Raw genomic sequence first — 10,062 nt, 5'->3', positions numbered from 1 at the left:
CTCTTTCTGGAGGGCCTTTGTCTCCTCATCTTCTCCCTCCACCTCTGTTTTTCTCTATTTCTCTCTCTCTCTCTCTCTCTCTCTCTCTCTCTCTTTGTCACTGTGTCTGTCTCCATGTCCTTCCCTCTATCTCCCTATCTCTTTGTCTCTCCCATTCTCTCTGTATCTCTATGTCTCTCTCCCAGCATCTCTTCAGGTTCTTCTCTCTCTCCCTCTCTCTATCTCCTCCGTGTCTCCCTCCCTCTCTATTATCTCCCTTGCCGCCCATGGATCTGGCTCACCCGAGTGGAATGGACCCCAGCTGTCTTGCTCTCAGAAGCTCTCAGAGGTCAAGGCAAGCCCAGACCAGACCCTGATGCCCTCCCTCCCCAGCTCAGAATCCGTGGTGGCTCTGCAGCACCCTCAGGAACAGGAGGCCTTGGCCCCCTAGCCCCTCACTCAGGACTCCTGCCCAACCCCCACCCCACCACTGCCTACCCCCAGCTCTCCCCAGCTCTGAGATTGGAGCTCTCAGGCAGGGCTGCCATCCCCTACTCCCAGGCCTTGGCACCTGTGGCCCCCTCTGGGCATTGTGCCATCCTTCTGTCCTCCAGCAACTGGGGCAGGATTCGCTGCCTTTAGAAAGATGTATTTGCTCATTCATTCACTTGACAAACACAGAGAGCCGCTCACAGGTTGAGCCCCAGTAGCACATACTCAGAATATGGGAGCTATTACTCTTATTGTTATTATTATTATTATTAAAGATTTTTATTTTATTTATTTTTTAGAGCGGGAAGGGAGAGAGGGAGAAAGAGAGAGAGAGAAACATCAATGTACGGTTGCTGGGGGCTGTGGCCTGCAACCCAGGCATGTGCCCTGACTGGGAATTGAACCTGCAATGCTTTGGTTCGCAGCCCGCACTCAATCCACTGAGCTACACCAGCCAGGGCTTATTGTTATTATTTGATCATCATTTTTGGGCTGAGCTGTTTTGGAGCAGGCCTGTGCCTTTGTCTTGCCTGTGGGCCCCTGAGCATCTGGCACCCAGAAGATTAGAAAATCCTTGTTAATGAAAACAAATAATCCCCTCTATACACTCACACTCTCTCTCACACACACACTTCTTGAACTAGGAAACTTCTAATCATCCTTCAGAACACAGATTGGATGGCTCCTCTTCCAGGAAGCCTTCGTGAACAGAGAGTCCTGAACTCCTACTCTAGCATCAAGACTTCTACGTGGGATGGAGGCTCCCATGTTTCCTGCCCAGAGTTGCAGAGGGAGTGGGATAAAGAGAGACTGGGCAGCAGCCAGCACCACTGGGGCGCTCGGGGGTCAGGCTAAGATCCAGAGTTCTCAGCTCCTCTCGGCCGCACCCTGATTCCTACACTACCTATTAGGTTAGCTCCCTTCTCTTCGTCATGGTTAGAACTCCTCCACCCAAAGGTACTGGGGCCAAAATGGGAGCAAACAGAACATTCTGGAGCATCTTTCATGCTCTGAGGACATTGATTTCTCCCCATGTTGGGGAGCCAAGGAGACGCGGCTTTGACCCTTCCCCATCTCTTCTCCATCCCTCTGCCCACGTCCTGGCTGTGCGGAGTCCAGAGGCAGGTCGGGGACTACTGTTCACCGAGTGCCCACCACGGGCGGAGCGTGGTTCTCAGCACTCAACTCGCAGCGTCTCTCCCCAGTCTCCCTGAACCCTGAGGCAGGGGGCTGTTTTTATTCTCATTTTACAGAGGAGGAAGCTGAGGTCCAGAGTGACCCCCCTAGGGTCACCCAGCTTGGGAGAGGCAGAGCTGGAACCTGACCCAGCTGATTCTAGAACAGAGCTGGAGAGCTGTCCTAACCCCCACTCCCCATTCCCTGACCGGCTCAAGCTGAGTCACCAGAGGTCAGCTCCCTCCACCCCTGCTGCGCCTGGGAGACCCTGAGACTGGCCTCAGCGCAGGTGGGGTGGCTAATTCCAGGTCTGACACAACAGCTCGAAAAGGGAACCCTCCCTGAGGACATGTCTGCTCGCTCCGTGGCCTTGTAGGGCAGACCCTTGTCCTTGGACTGGCCTGTAGCTCAGGGAGCTCCCGGAGGTGGAATCTGATGCCTGGGAGGGGAGAGGGGAGCGAGGAATGGCCTTAGAGCCCAGCTGTACCGTCCCACTCCCGCCCTGAGTCTTGGGACTGGAGTATGTCTTCTCCGTGTACTTGCCTCACGGACACTCCAGGAGGCCTGGCCAGGCCTACAGGGTCATCCAGGGTTCCTGGCCCCTGGGGGCCCTGGCACAGCTGTCCAGGCTGTGTGGCCTGGGGCACCAGGCAGGTGGAGGCTGCTCTTTATAGCTTGGAGGGAGTAAGCTCCCCTCCTGAGCCATAACTTTCCAACTGAGGGCTTCTGAGGACCAGAGCAGGGGAGCAGAACTCCTCATTTCCATCCTGGCCACCCCACAGCTAGGAGACTCGAGGCTACTTACTGAGCATCTACTACATGCCAGGCACTTGGGCAGGCTTTGAAGACACAGGGGTAGACATGACTCAGGCTGTGTGGAGAGATGCCCAATACCTGTGAACAATTGCAAACTTCATTAGGATAGGTAGGGCAAACTCCTGTCTGAGGTTGGGCTCCCAGAGAAGCAGACTCTGAGACAAGAATTCTGGGGCAAGTAATTTATTTGGGAGGTAGCCCATGGAGACCTGGGTAGGATCTGGGAGGTGAGACAGCAAGGAAGCCTCCTGAAACTGCAGTAATGAAGCCAGTTGTTATCACTCCTGACAAGTTGGGCGCATTCCTGATGGGACCTCTGGGAGGCAGCAGAGAGCACCATCTTCAGAGTCGTCGGAGCTGACGGGTATGGGAGCTAGGGTTCCCCATCCTCGTTCCAATTTATTCACCAATCCCCATCCTCCTTCCTTGAAGGCTGCTCCCTGGTTGGGCGGCAGGGGAAGGAGCAGTTGCTGATTCGCCAGCACTTCTGGCCTATCTTTGCACCGGCCACACTAGCTTTAGCAGCTGGAGAAGGACCGCCACCCCCAAACATGCACTTGCTGGAAGAAGGAACCCTGGGTAAGAGGGGGGTGGGGTGGGGAGCACTATGGAATAAAAATGTAGTGGGGTATCTAACACGGAGACCTGATGAGCCTTGGGTGGAAGTCAGGGAAGGCTTCCCTGAGGAGGTAGCAATTGAAGGGAGATCTGAAGGAGGACTGAAAGGTGTTTGTGGGGGGGTGGAGATGGGTGTTACCTATTTGAAGACCGTGGGTGGGAGGGGCTGAGTGTACCCTGGGTGAGGCTGCAAGGATCAGACGGCAGAGGAGAGTATGCAGGTGCCCTTCTGCCCGCATGCCCCGTCTCTCCTGGAGTTTGGGGCATGCAGAGAGCTGGCGGGGCCAGAATGAATTTACTAAGTACTGGGGGGAAAGAACAAAGATGTTCTCAGCTTGTACCTTATGGAGTCTCACTCACTGAATAATGACATGATAATCAAAATGACCCAGAGTGTGTGCTGAGCAGGTCACATGGGGCGAGTGGGGGTGGGGGGATGGGAGGGTTCAGTCTCCCTTTGTCCAGACCCTTGTGCAGTAAGTACTTGGAGGTCCCCAACTGGGAAGTTGCTCCCCAAGGTCACACAGCTGGCACGTGGCAAAGGCAGAATTTGAACCTGAGTCTGTTTCAGATTCCCTGGACTCTGAAGCCACAACTGCAGCCCCGCAGCCCTGCAGCCCCGTTTATTAAGTCAGTGCGGGGAGGAGGAGCAAAGAACCCTGGTGCCCTCCCCAAGTTCTCTGAGACAGATTCCGAGGGAACTGTGTGGGTTACACAGCTTGCCCGCAAATGTGGTAAAACAGGCATGACCACAAGCTTGGCAGCATCGTCATGATAATTAATAATAATTACAGTTAACACTGACCCAGCCCTCAATCTGCCTGCGCTCTTCTAAGTGCCTTGCATATATAAGCTCACATATTAATTTTCACAATAACCATATGAGATAGGGGCTTTTATTATTCTCATTTTACAGGAGAAGCTGGAGCAGAGAGGTCAAGTACTTGCTGAAGGTCACACAGTTATAAAGGGGCAGAACCAGGACTTGCACCCAGCTTGTCTGACTCTACAATCGACATGATAAACCACTACACTATACCCTGAACAGGCTCGTATGCTTGACTTCCGGCCCAGTTTACCCTCATGGATGATAGCCACTGCCCATTGGATGCCACTATTGGGAGATGATTCTCCCTGAGCTTCTGGTATTGTCATTTAACTCACAAGCAGAGGTGTGGAAAGCTTTTAGTGCTGGCTATATTTTCAAGGATGTTTGAATAGCAAACAGCTATGAAAGGTAGAGTGAGTTTCTTTCTGTGGAGCAGAGGGCAATTTGTTTGCTGTCCATATAACAGAGATCAACGCCTCCTCTGAGATAGAGGGAGAGTGGGCTTGTTTGCAGTCTACTTGAAAAGACTGGGGTTTCTAACCTCGGAGTTTCTCAGCTGTGGTGCAAATCCAGTGTCCATCCAGTGCCAGTCTGGGTTGGCCTGTAGCGTCCCTGTGAGACTTGGAAGGAACAGGCAGACCCGAAGTTCACGCTGCCTGCCACATTGTAATTAAATCATTTGTCTTTGACCCTGGAGTCTTGTATTTTCTGCCAGCATCAGTGAAGCCATGGCAGGTTAATGTATCCGCTTGAAAGCAGGGAAACTCCCGGGCCCTTTATAGTTCTTGATATCCATTTGCTCTCTCTGTGATGCCACCTGTTACCAAGGCATGTCTCTTGAGATTCTGGACTTGGCCTGTTTAGGTCCCACCTTGGCTGCTGCCTTCCCGACCTGGTGCTGATTGGGGTGGTGGAGGTGACACTGCCTGAAGAACCCATCCTGGTTAGAAGGAATTGCTCTGGAACCCAGAGACACCAAGATTCAAGCCCCACTTTGGTGTAAGGGTCAGGTGAAGCTCCCTGTAACAAAAGACCCAAAATGCAAAGGCTCAAAAGTCATACAATTTTGCAAAGTGAACTCATTGTTTCTTTAGCAATATAGTTCCTTTGAAAAGCTTAGTAAGCAGCTCATCTAGGTGCTTCTAGTTTCATTGCTAGGAATCACATCCATTTTTTAAAATTTAACTAATTTATTTTTAGAGAGAGGGGAAGGGAGGGAGAAAGAGGGAGAGAAATATTGATGTGTGAGAGATACATCGATCAGTTGCCTCTTGTGCACCTCCAACCGGGGACCTGGCCTGCAACCCAGGCATGTGCCCTGACTGGGAATCGAACCGGCAACATTTCAGTTTGCAGGTTGACATTCAATCCACTGAGCCACACCAGCCAGGGCTAATGTTCTTTTCTAGCCAGAGTTCTTGTGTTTATTTAATTTGCTGCATTTGCTTCTTCAATGTACTTCCATCATTGCCACTCCTAGTTAATGGACATTTGAAACAATAGCCTTCAGTGAGAAGCAAGATTTCTATTTATACTCTTTTAGGAAACAGGAAGCTGTTGGGTCTTCCTGTCTTGTGATGTGTCTGACTCCGAAAAATGGCCAATTCTTGCCTAAATCACTTCATTCTCACAATTGCTTCCAACAAGCAGCAAGGAGCAGCCTACTCACAGTGACATTCTAGCTCTTTTCAATCACCTCCAGAAACACAGGCTCCGTAGACACATGATCTGCCTCTCAGGCTATCGCAGGTGATGGTACCTGCGAAGAACAACATCACCAAATGTTGTTCTTTGGCATAACAGGGGTCACCAGCTTTCCAACCTGAAATGTATGTGTCCTACCACCAGAACACTCAGCTGATGCAACTGACTTTTCATTTTTGTGATGGCAGCACCCACTTCTGGTTCCAGTTTCTGTAGTAGGATAAACAGCTTGCTTGCTGTATTAGCTTCCTAGTCCTTCTGTGACAAACTACCACAAATGGGGTGGCTTAAAAGATGGGAACTTATTTTCTCACGGTCCTGGACACCAGAAGTCTGAAATCGAGGTGTCTGCAGGTGGTTCCTGCTGAGACAGGGATTTTGTTTGTTTCCTGCTGTGCCTTCAGCCCTTAAAAGAGTGCCTAAAATGTAACACATGCTCACTAAGTAGCTGTTGGAGGGATGAAGTCACAAACAAATGAACCAAGAATGATATGAAGGAAATACCTAAGATTGAGACCAGGCAGAGAAATTCAGGACAGATGGGCACACTGCAGACCGACACAGGCTTCCCAATGCTGCAGTCACTAACTGAAAACTGTCTTCCTGCTGACAAGGGCCCCAAGGTGCCCTTCATGTTGCTGTTGCGTTGGCTGTAGATGAAGGGATTCGGCATTGCTGCAGTGGCCTTGTGGGAGGACATGGGGCTGAAATAAACCCCAGTGAGCATCCCATAGACCAGTGACACCACAGAGAGATGAGAGCCACAGGTGGAGAAAGCCTCTGCTTGCTGCTGATGGATGGGACCCTCAGGATGACAACAAAGACGCATGTGTAGGAGTCCAACATACCACTAGGGGGTGATGGTGGGCAGGGTGCCACGAAGTATCCTGCTGAGAAAGGAGTCAGAGCAGGCCAGCTTCAGCAGAGAGATGAGGTCACACAGAAGTGGGACACCCGATTGTGGGGGCAGAATGAGAGGCAGGTTAGTAATACCATGTGGGTCAGGACATTTCTGAAGGCTGCAGTCCAGGATGCCACCACTGAGAGGCCACAGAGCTGCACTGTTACAGATGCAGCATAGCACAGAGGGTGACAGATGGCTGCATAGTGGTTCTAGGACATGGCAGTCAGCAGGAAGCTGTCAATGCCAGCAAATCAGATGAATAAGAACAGCTGGGTCAGGCAGGCAGAGTGAGGGATCTCTTTGTGTCCTGATAGGTGGTTGGCCAGCGTACTGGGGATACACAAAGGCCAGGATGGTCAGGAAGAAGTGCGTGGGCGTCTGGAGCTGGGCATCAGTGGCAATCGCCAGGGTAGGTTCCCCAGCCCAGTAAGAAAGTTCGTGCTCAGGAACAGTGTAAACAGCGGCTGCTGTTGCTCGGGGTTTTCTGAGAAGCCCGGGAGAAGGAACTCAGAGACGGAGGTGAAGCTTGCCCTTCCCACTGCCATCCTGGGTGAATGGAGGAGCTGTCCGTGGTCCTGGCCAAGGTCAGCCTCGCCCCTCACCCCCATTAGTTCAGACATTCATCAATTCTTCCCACTTTCTCTTGCAATAGGACCCCTGCCCCATCCATCATTTCCAACAGTGAACACACCACTCAGCGAACACAGCCCACCTTCAAGATGTCACCTACAGTTTGTCACATAGCTCCTGGGTACACTGACCATTGCTCAACGCCACCACCTGTATCTATGACCCAGGGATTTACCTGGCCATAGGAACAGGCTTAGCTCAAACATGGGGTAACAAGGAAGTGCTGAGAGTTGACAACCCCGGAGTGACCTTTGGACAGTGAGGAACAGGGCTTGTTGGGTGGCTCTCCTGGCCTCACCACTCCTGAGTGAGGCAGTTCTGGGTTGTGTTCTACAAGCTCTCAGAGATCTCCAGAAGGATTGCCCCTTTGATGGCCAGAGCAGGAACCTAATCATTCACAGCTTTCTTTCCAAAATGTTCATTAGGTCTCTTGGGATTATCTCCTCAATAAACTATTTGCATTCAGGTCGTTGACTCAGACCTGCTTTGGAGGGAACCCAAAGACACAGGATTCTAAAATTTCTTTCATCTGTAAAAGAATCTCTTCTTTGCTCCAAAGACCTCTCCAGCTACTATCCTCTTGTTCTGCTCCATTGGACCTCCAATACTCCTCAAAACATTGCCTGTCCTCACCTGTCAAGAGCAGCCATGACCTATTGTGAATCCAAAGCTGGCATACAGACAGTATGCACCAGGACAATTGTTGCATTGCTAAAATCCAGAAATATTTGACACAGGCTAGAAAATACCCTTATAGTCGTTCCCAAGAATAGTAAAATTAACAATAGAACTGCAATGTAAGCTCAACATTTAAGCTAATTGTTGTTGAATGTTGCAATAAGCTTTGATACACTGGGGACATCTGAGAAACATTTGCAAAACTTTTTGCCAGTTTGCCTCTTGTCACTGTGAGCAGCGTGGGTGTGCGTGTGTGTTGCTCTGGCTTATAGGAGAGGAACCAGTCCATCCTTACCCTCAGTTTCCCAGGTTGGCTCTGGTTTTAAGTGGTTCTGATTTACTTTGGTTTTTATTCTTTGGGCATTGCAATTTTTTGTGTAAGCTGCAAATGGGCAATGTTTTCAATTATAAAATCAAAAGTTTGTAATAAAACATTAAAATAAAGTATCCAAAATGGAAAGGCAACCAAGCTTGGATAAGCTCTTTAATGTTCCTGTTAAACATCATGAGCAGCATTTTCCCACAAATCTGTGGTATGTGTGAGAAAATAGAGGAGAAATGATACTTATAGTGAATCGCAACCCTGGAGCCTCCAATACTTGCAGAAGTCAGAGCAACTTGGAATAGTGTTGCTACTGTGTACAACTCTCTGTAAAATGTAACCACTAGTTTACAGTTTGGGAATAAAAAATCTAAAAAGTAAAAATATGGGTAGTTTAGGGTATAAGGATATAGATATTAGATGTAAATGATGTTCACTAAAGTTGGAAAGGCTGATACTTAAATATTTCATCTGAATGACAATCATGTTTTATTCATTTTGGCTCAAATAAAGAAAATTTGTAATAGTCAATGAGGAAAAATGAAAAGGACACTATTATTCAGTGTCACACTAAAAAGTATGTGAATGATAAAAAATTAATGGAAACAATTTGTTTTATGTCAAAGAATGTTGGAGCAGACAAAAAGCATTTAGAAAGTAACATAAGACTTTCAGAACACACTAATGTATGCTTTATAATAATTGAGACTTTTCAAGACTTCCGGCCAAGATGGAGGTGTAGGTAGATACGCTTTGCCTCCTCACACAACTGAAAGAAGAACAACAACAAATTTAAAAATAAAAAAACAACCAGAATGGCCAGAAAATCAAACTGTATGGAAGTCTGACTACCAAGGAGTTAAAGAAGAAGTATTCATCCAGACCAGTAGGAGGGGTGGAGACAGGCAGCCAGGGTGGAGAGGATGCTCAGAAAGGCAACTGACCGGGTGGGTGAGGTGGCAGCTGGCAGACTGGTTCGTCCCACATTTGCATGTGGATAAGCTGGGAGAAACAACTGGGGAGCGAGACAGATTTCGCAACCCAGGGTTCCAGCAAGGAAAACTAAAGCCTCAAAACATCTGGCTGTAAAAATCTGTGGGGGTTGCACTGGTGGGAGAAACTCCCAGCCTCGCAGGAGAGTTTGTTGGAGAGACCCACAGGGTCCTGGAATGTGTACAAGCTCACCCACTTGAGAATCAGTACCAAGGGCCAAATTCGCTTATGGGAGGTGGGGGAAGTGGCTGAAAGTGGGGCAGGAGCTGAGCAAGCAACATTGTTCCCTTTCTGACCTCTCCTCCACATACAGTGCCAAAACTCAGTGAAGTGGGTTGTCCCCCCACCACAGGAAAATACCTAAGGCTCTGCCCCTTACAATGTAACAGCTGTGCCAAGACAAAGAAATATGGCTCAAATGAAAGAACAGATCAACTTCCGAATGAGAAGTAAGTGACAAGGAGATAACAAACTTATCAGATGCACAGTTTAAAACACGGTAATCAGGATGCTCACAGAAATGACTGAGTACAGACACAAAATAGAGGAAGAAGTGAAGGCTATGCAAAGTGAAATAAATAAGAATATACAGGGAACCAACAGTGAAGGGAAGGAAATCAGGACTCAAATCACAACTGGAACAGAATGAAGAAATAAGAATTCAAAAACATGAGGAGAGGCTTAGGAACCTCCAGGACAACTTTAAATGTTCCAATATCAGAATCATGGGCGTGCCAGAAGGAGAAGAGGAAGACCAAGAAATTTAAAACTTATTAGAAAAAATAATGAAGGAGAACTTCCCCGATCCAGCAAAGGGAATAGACTTCTAGGAAGTCCAGGAAGCTCAGAGAGTCCCAAAGAAGCTGGACCCAAGGAAGCACACATCAAGGCACATCATAATTCCATCACCCAAGATTAAAG

The sequence above is a fragment of the Phyllostomus hastatus genome, unplaced genomic scaffold (genome assembly GCF_019186645.2).
Source record: "Phyllostomus hastatus isolate PE091 unplaced genomic scaffold, TTU_PhHast_1.1 phas_contig_98, whole genome shotgun sequence".
NCBI lineage: Eukaryota > Metazoa > Chordata > Mammalia > Chiroptera > Phyllostomidae > Phyllostomus > Phyllostomus hastatus.
Note: the sequence above shows the minus strand (reverse complement) of the source record.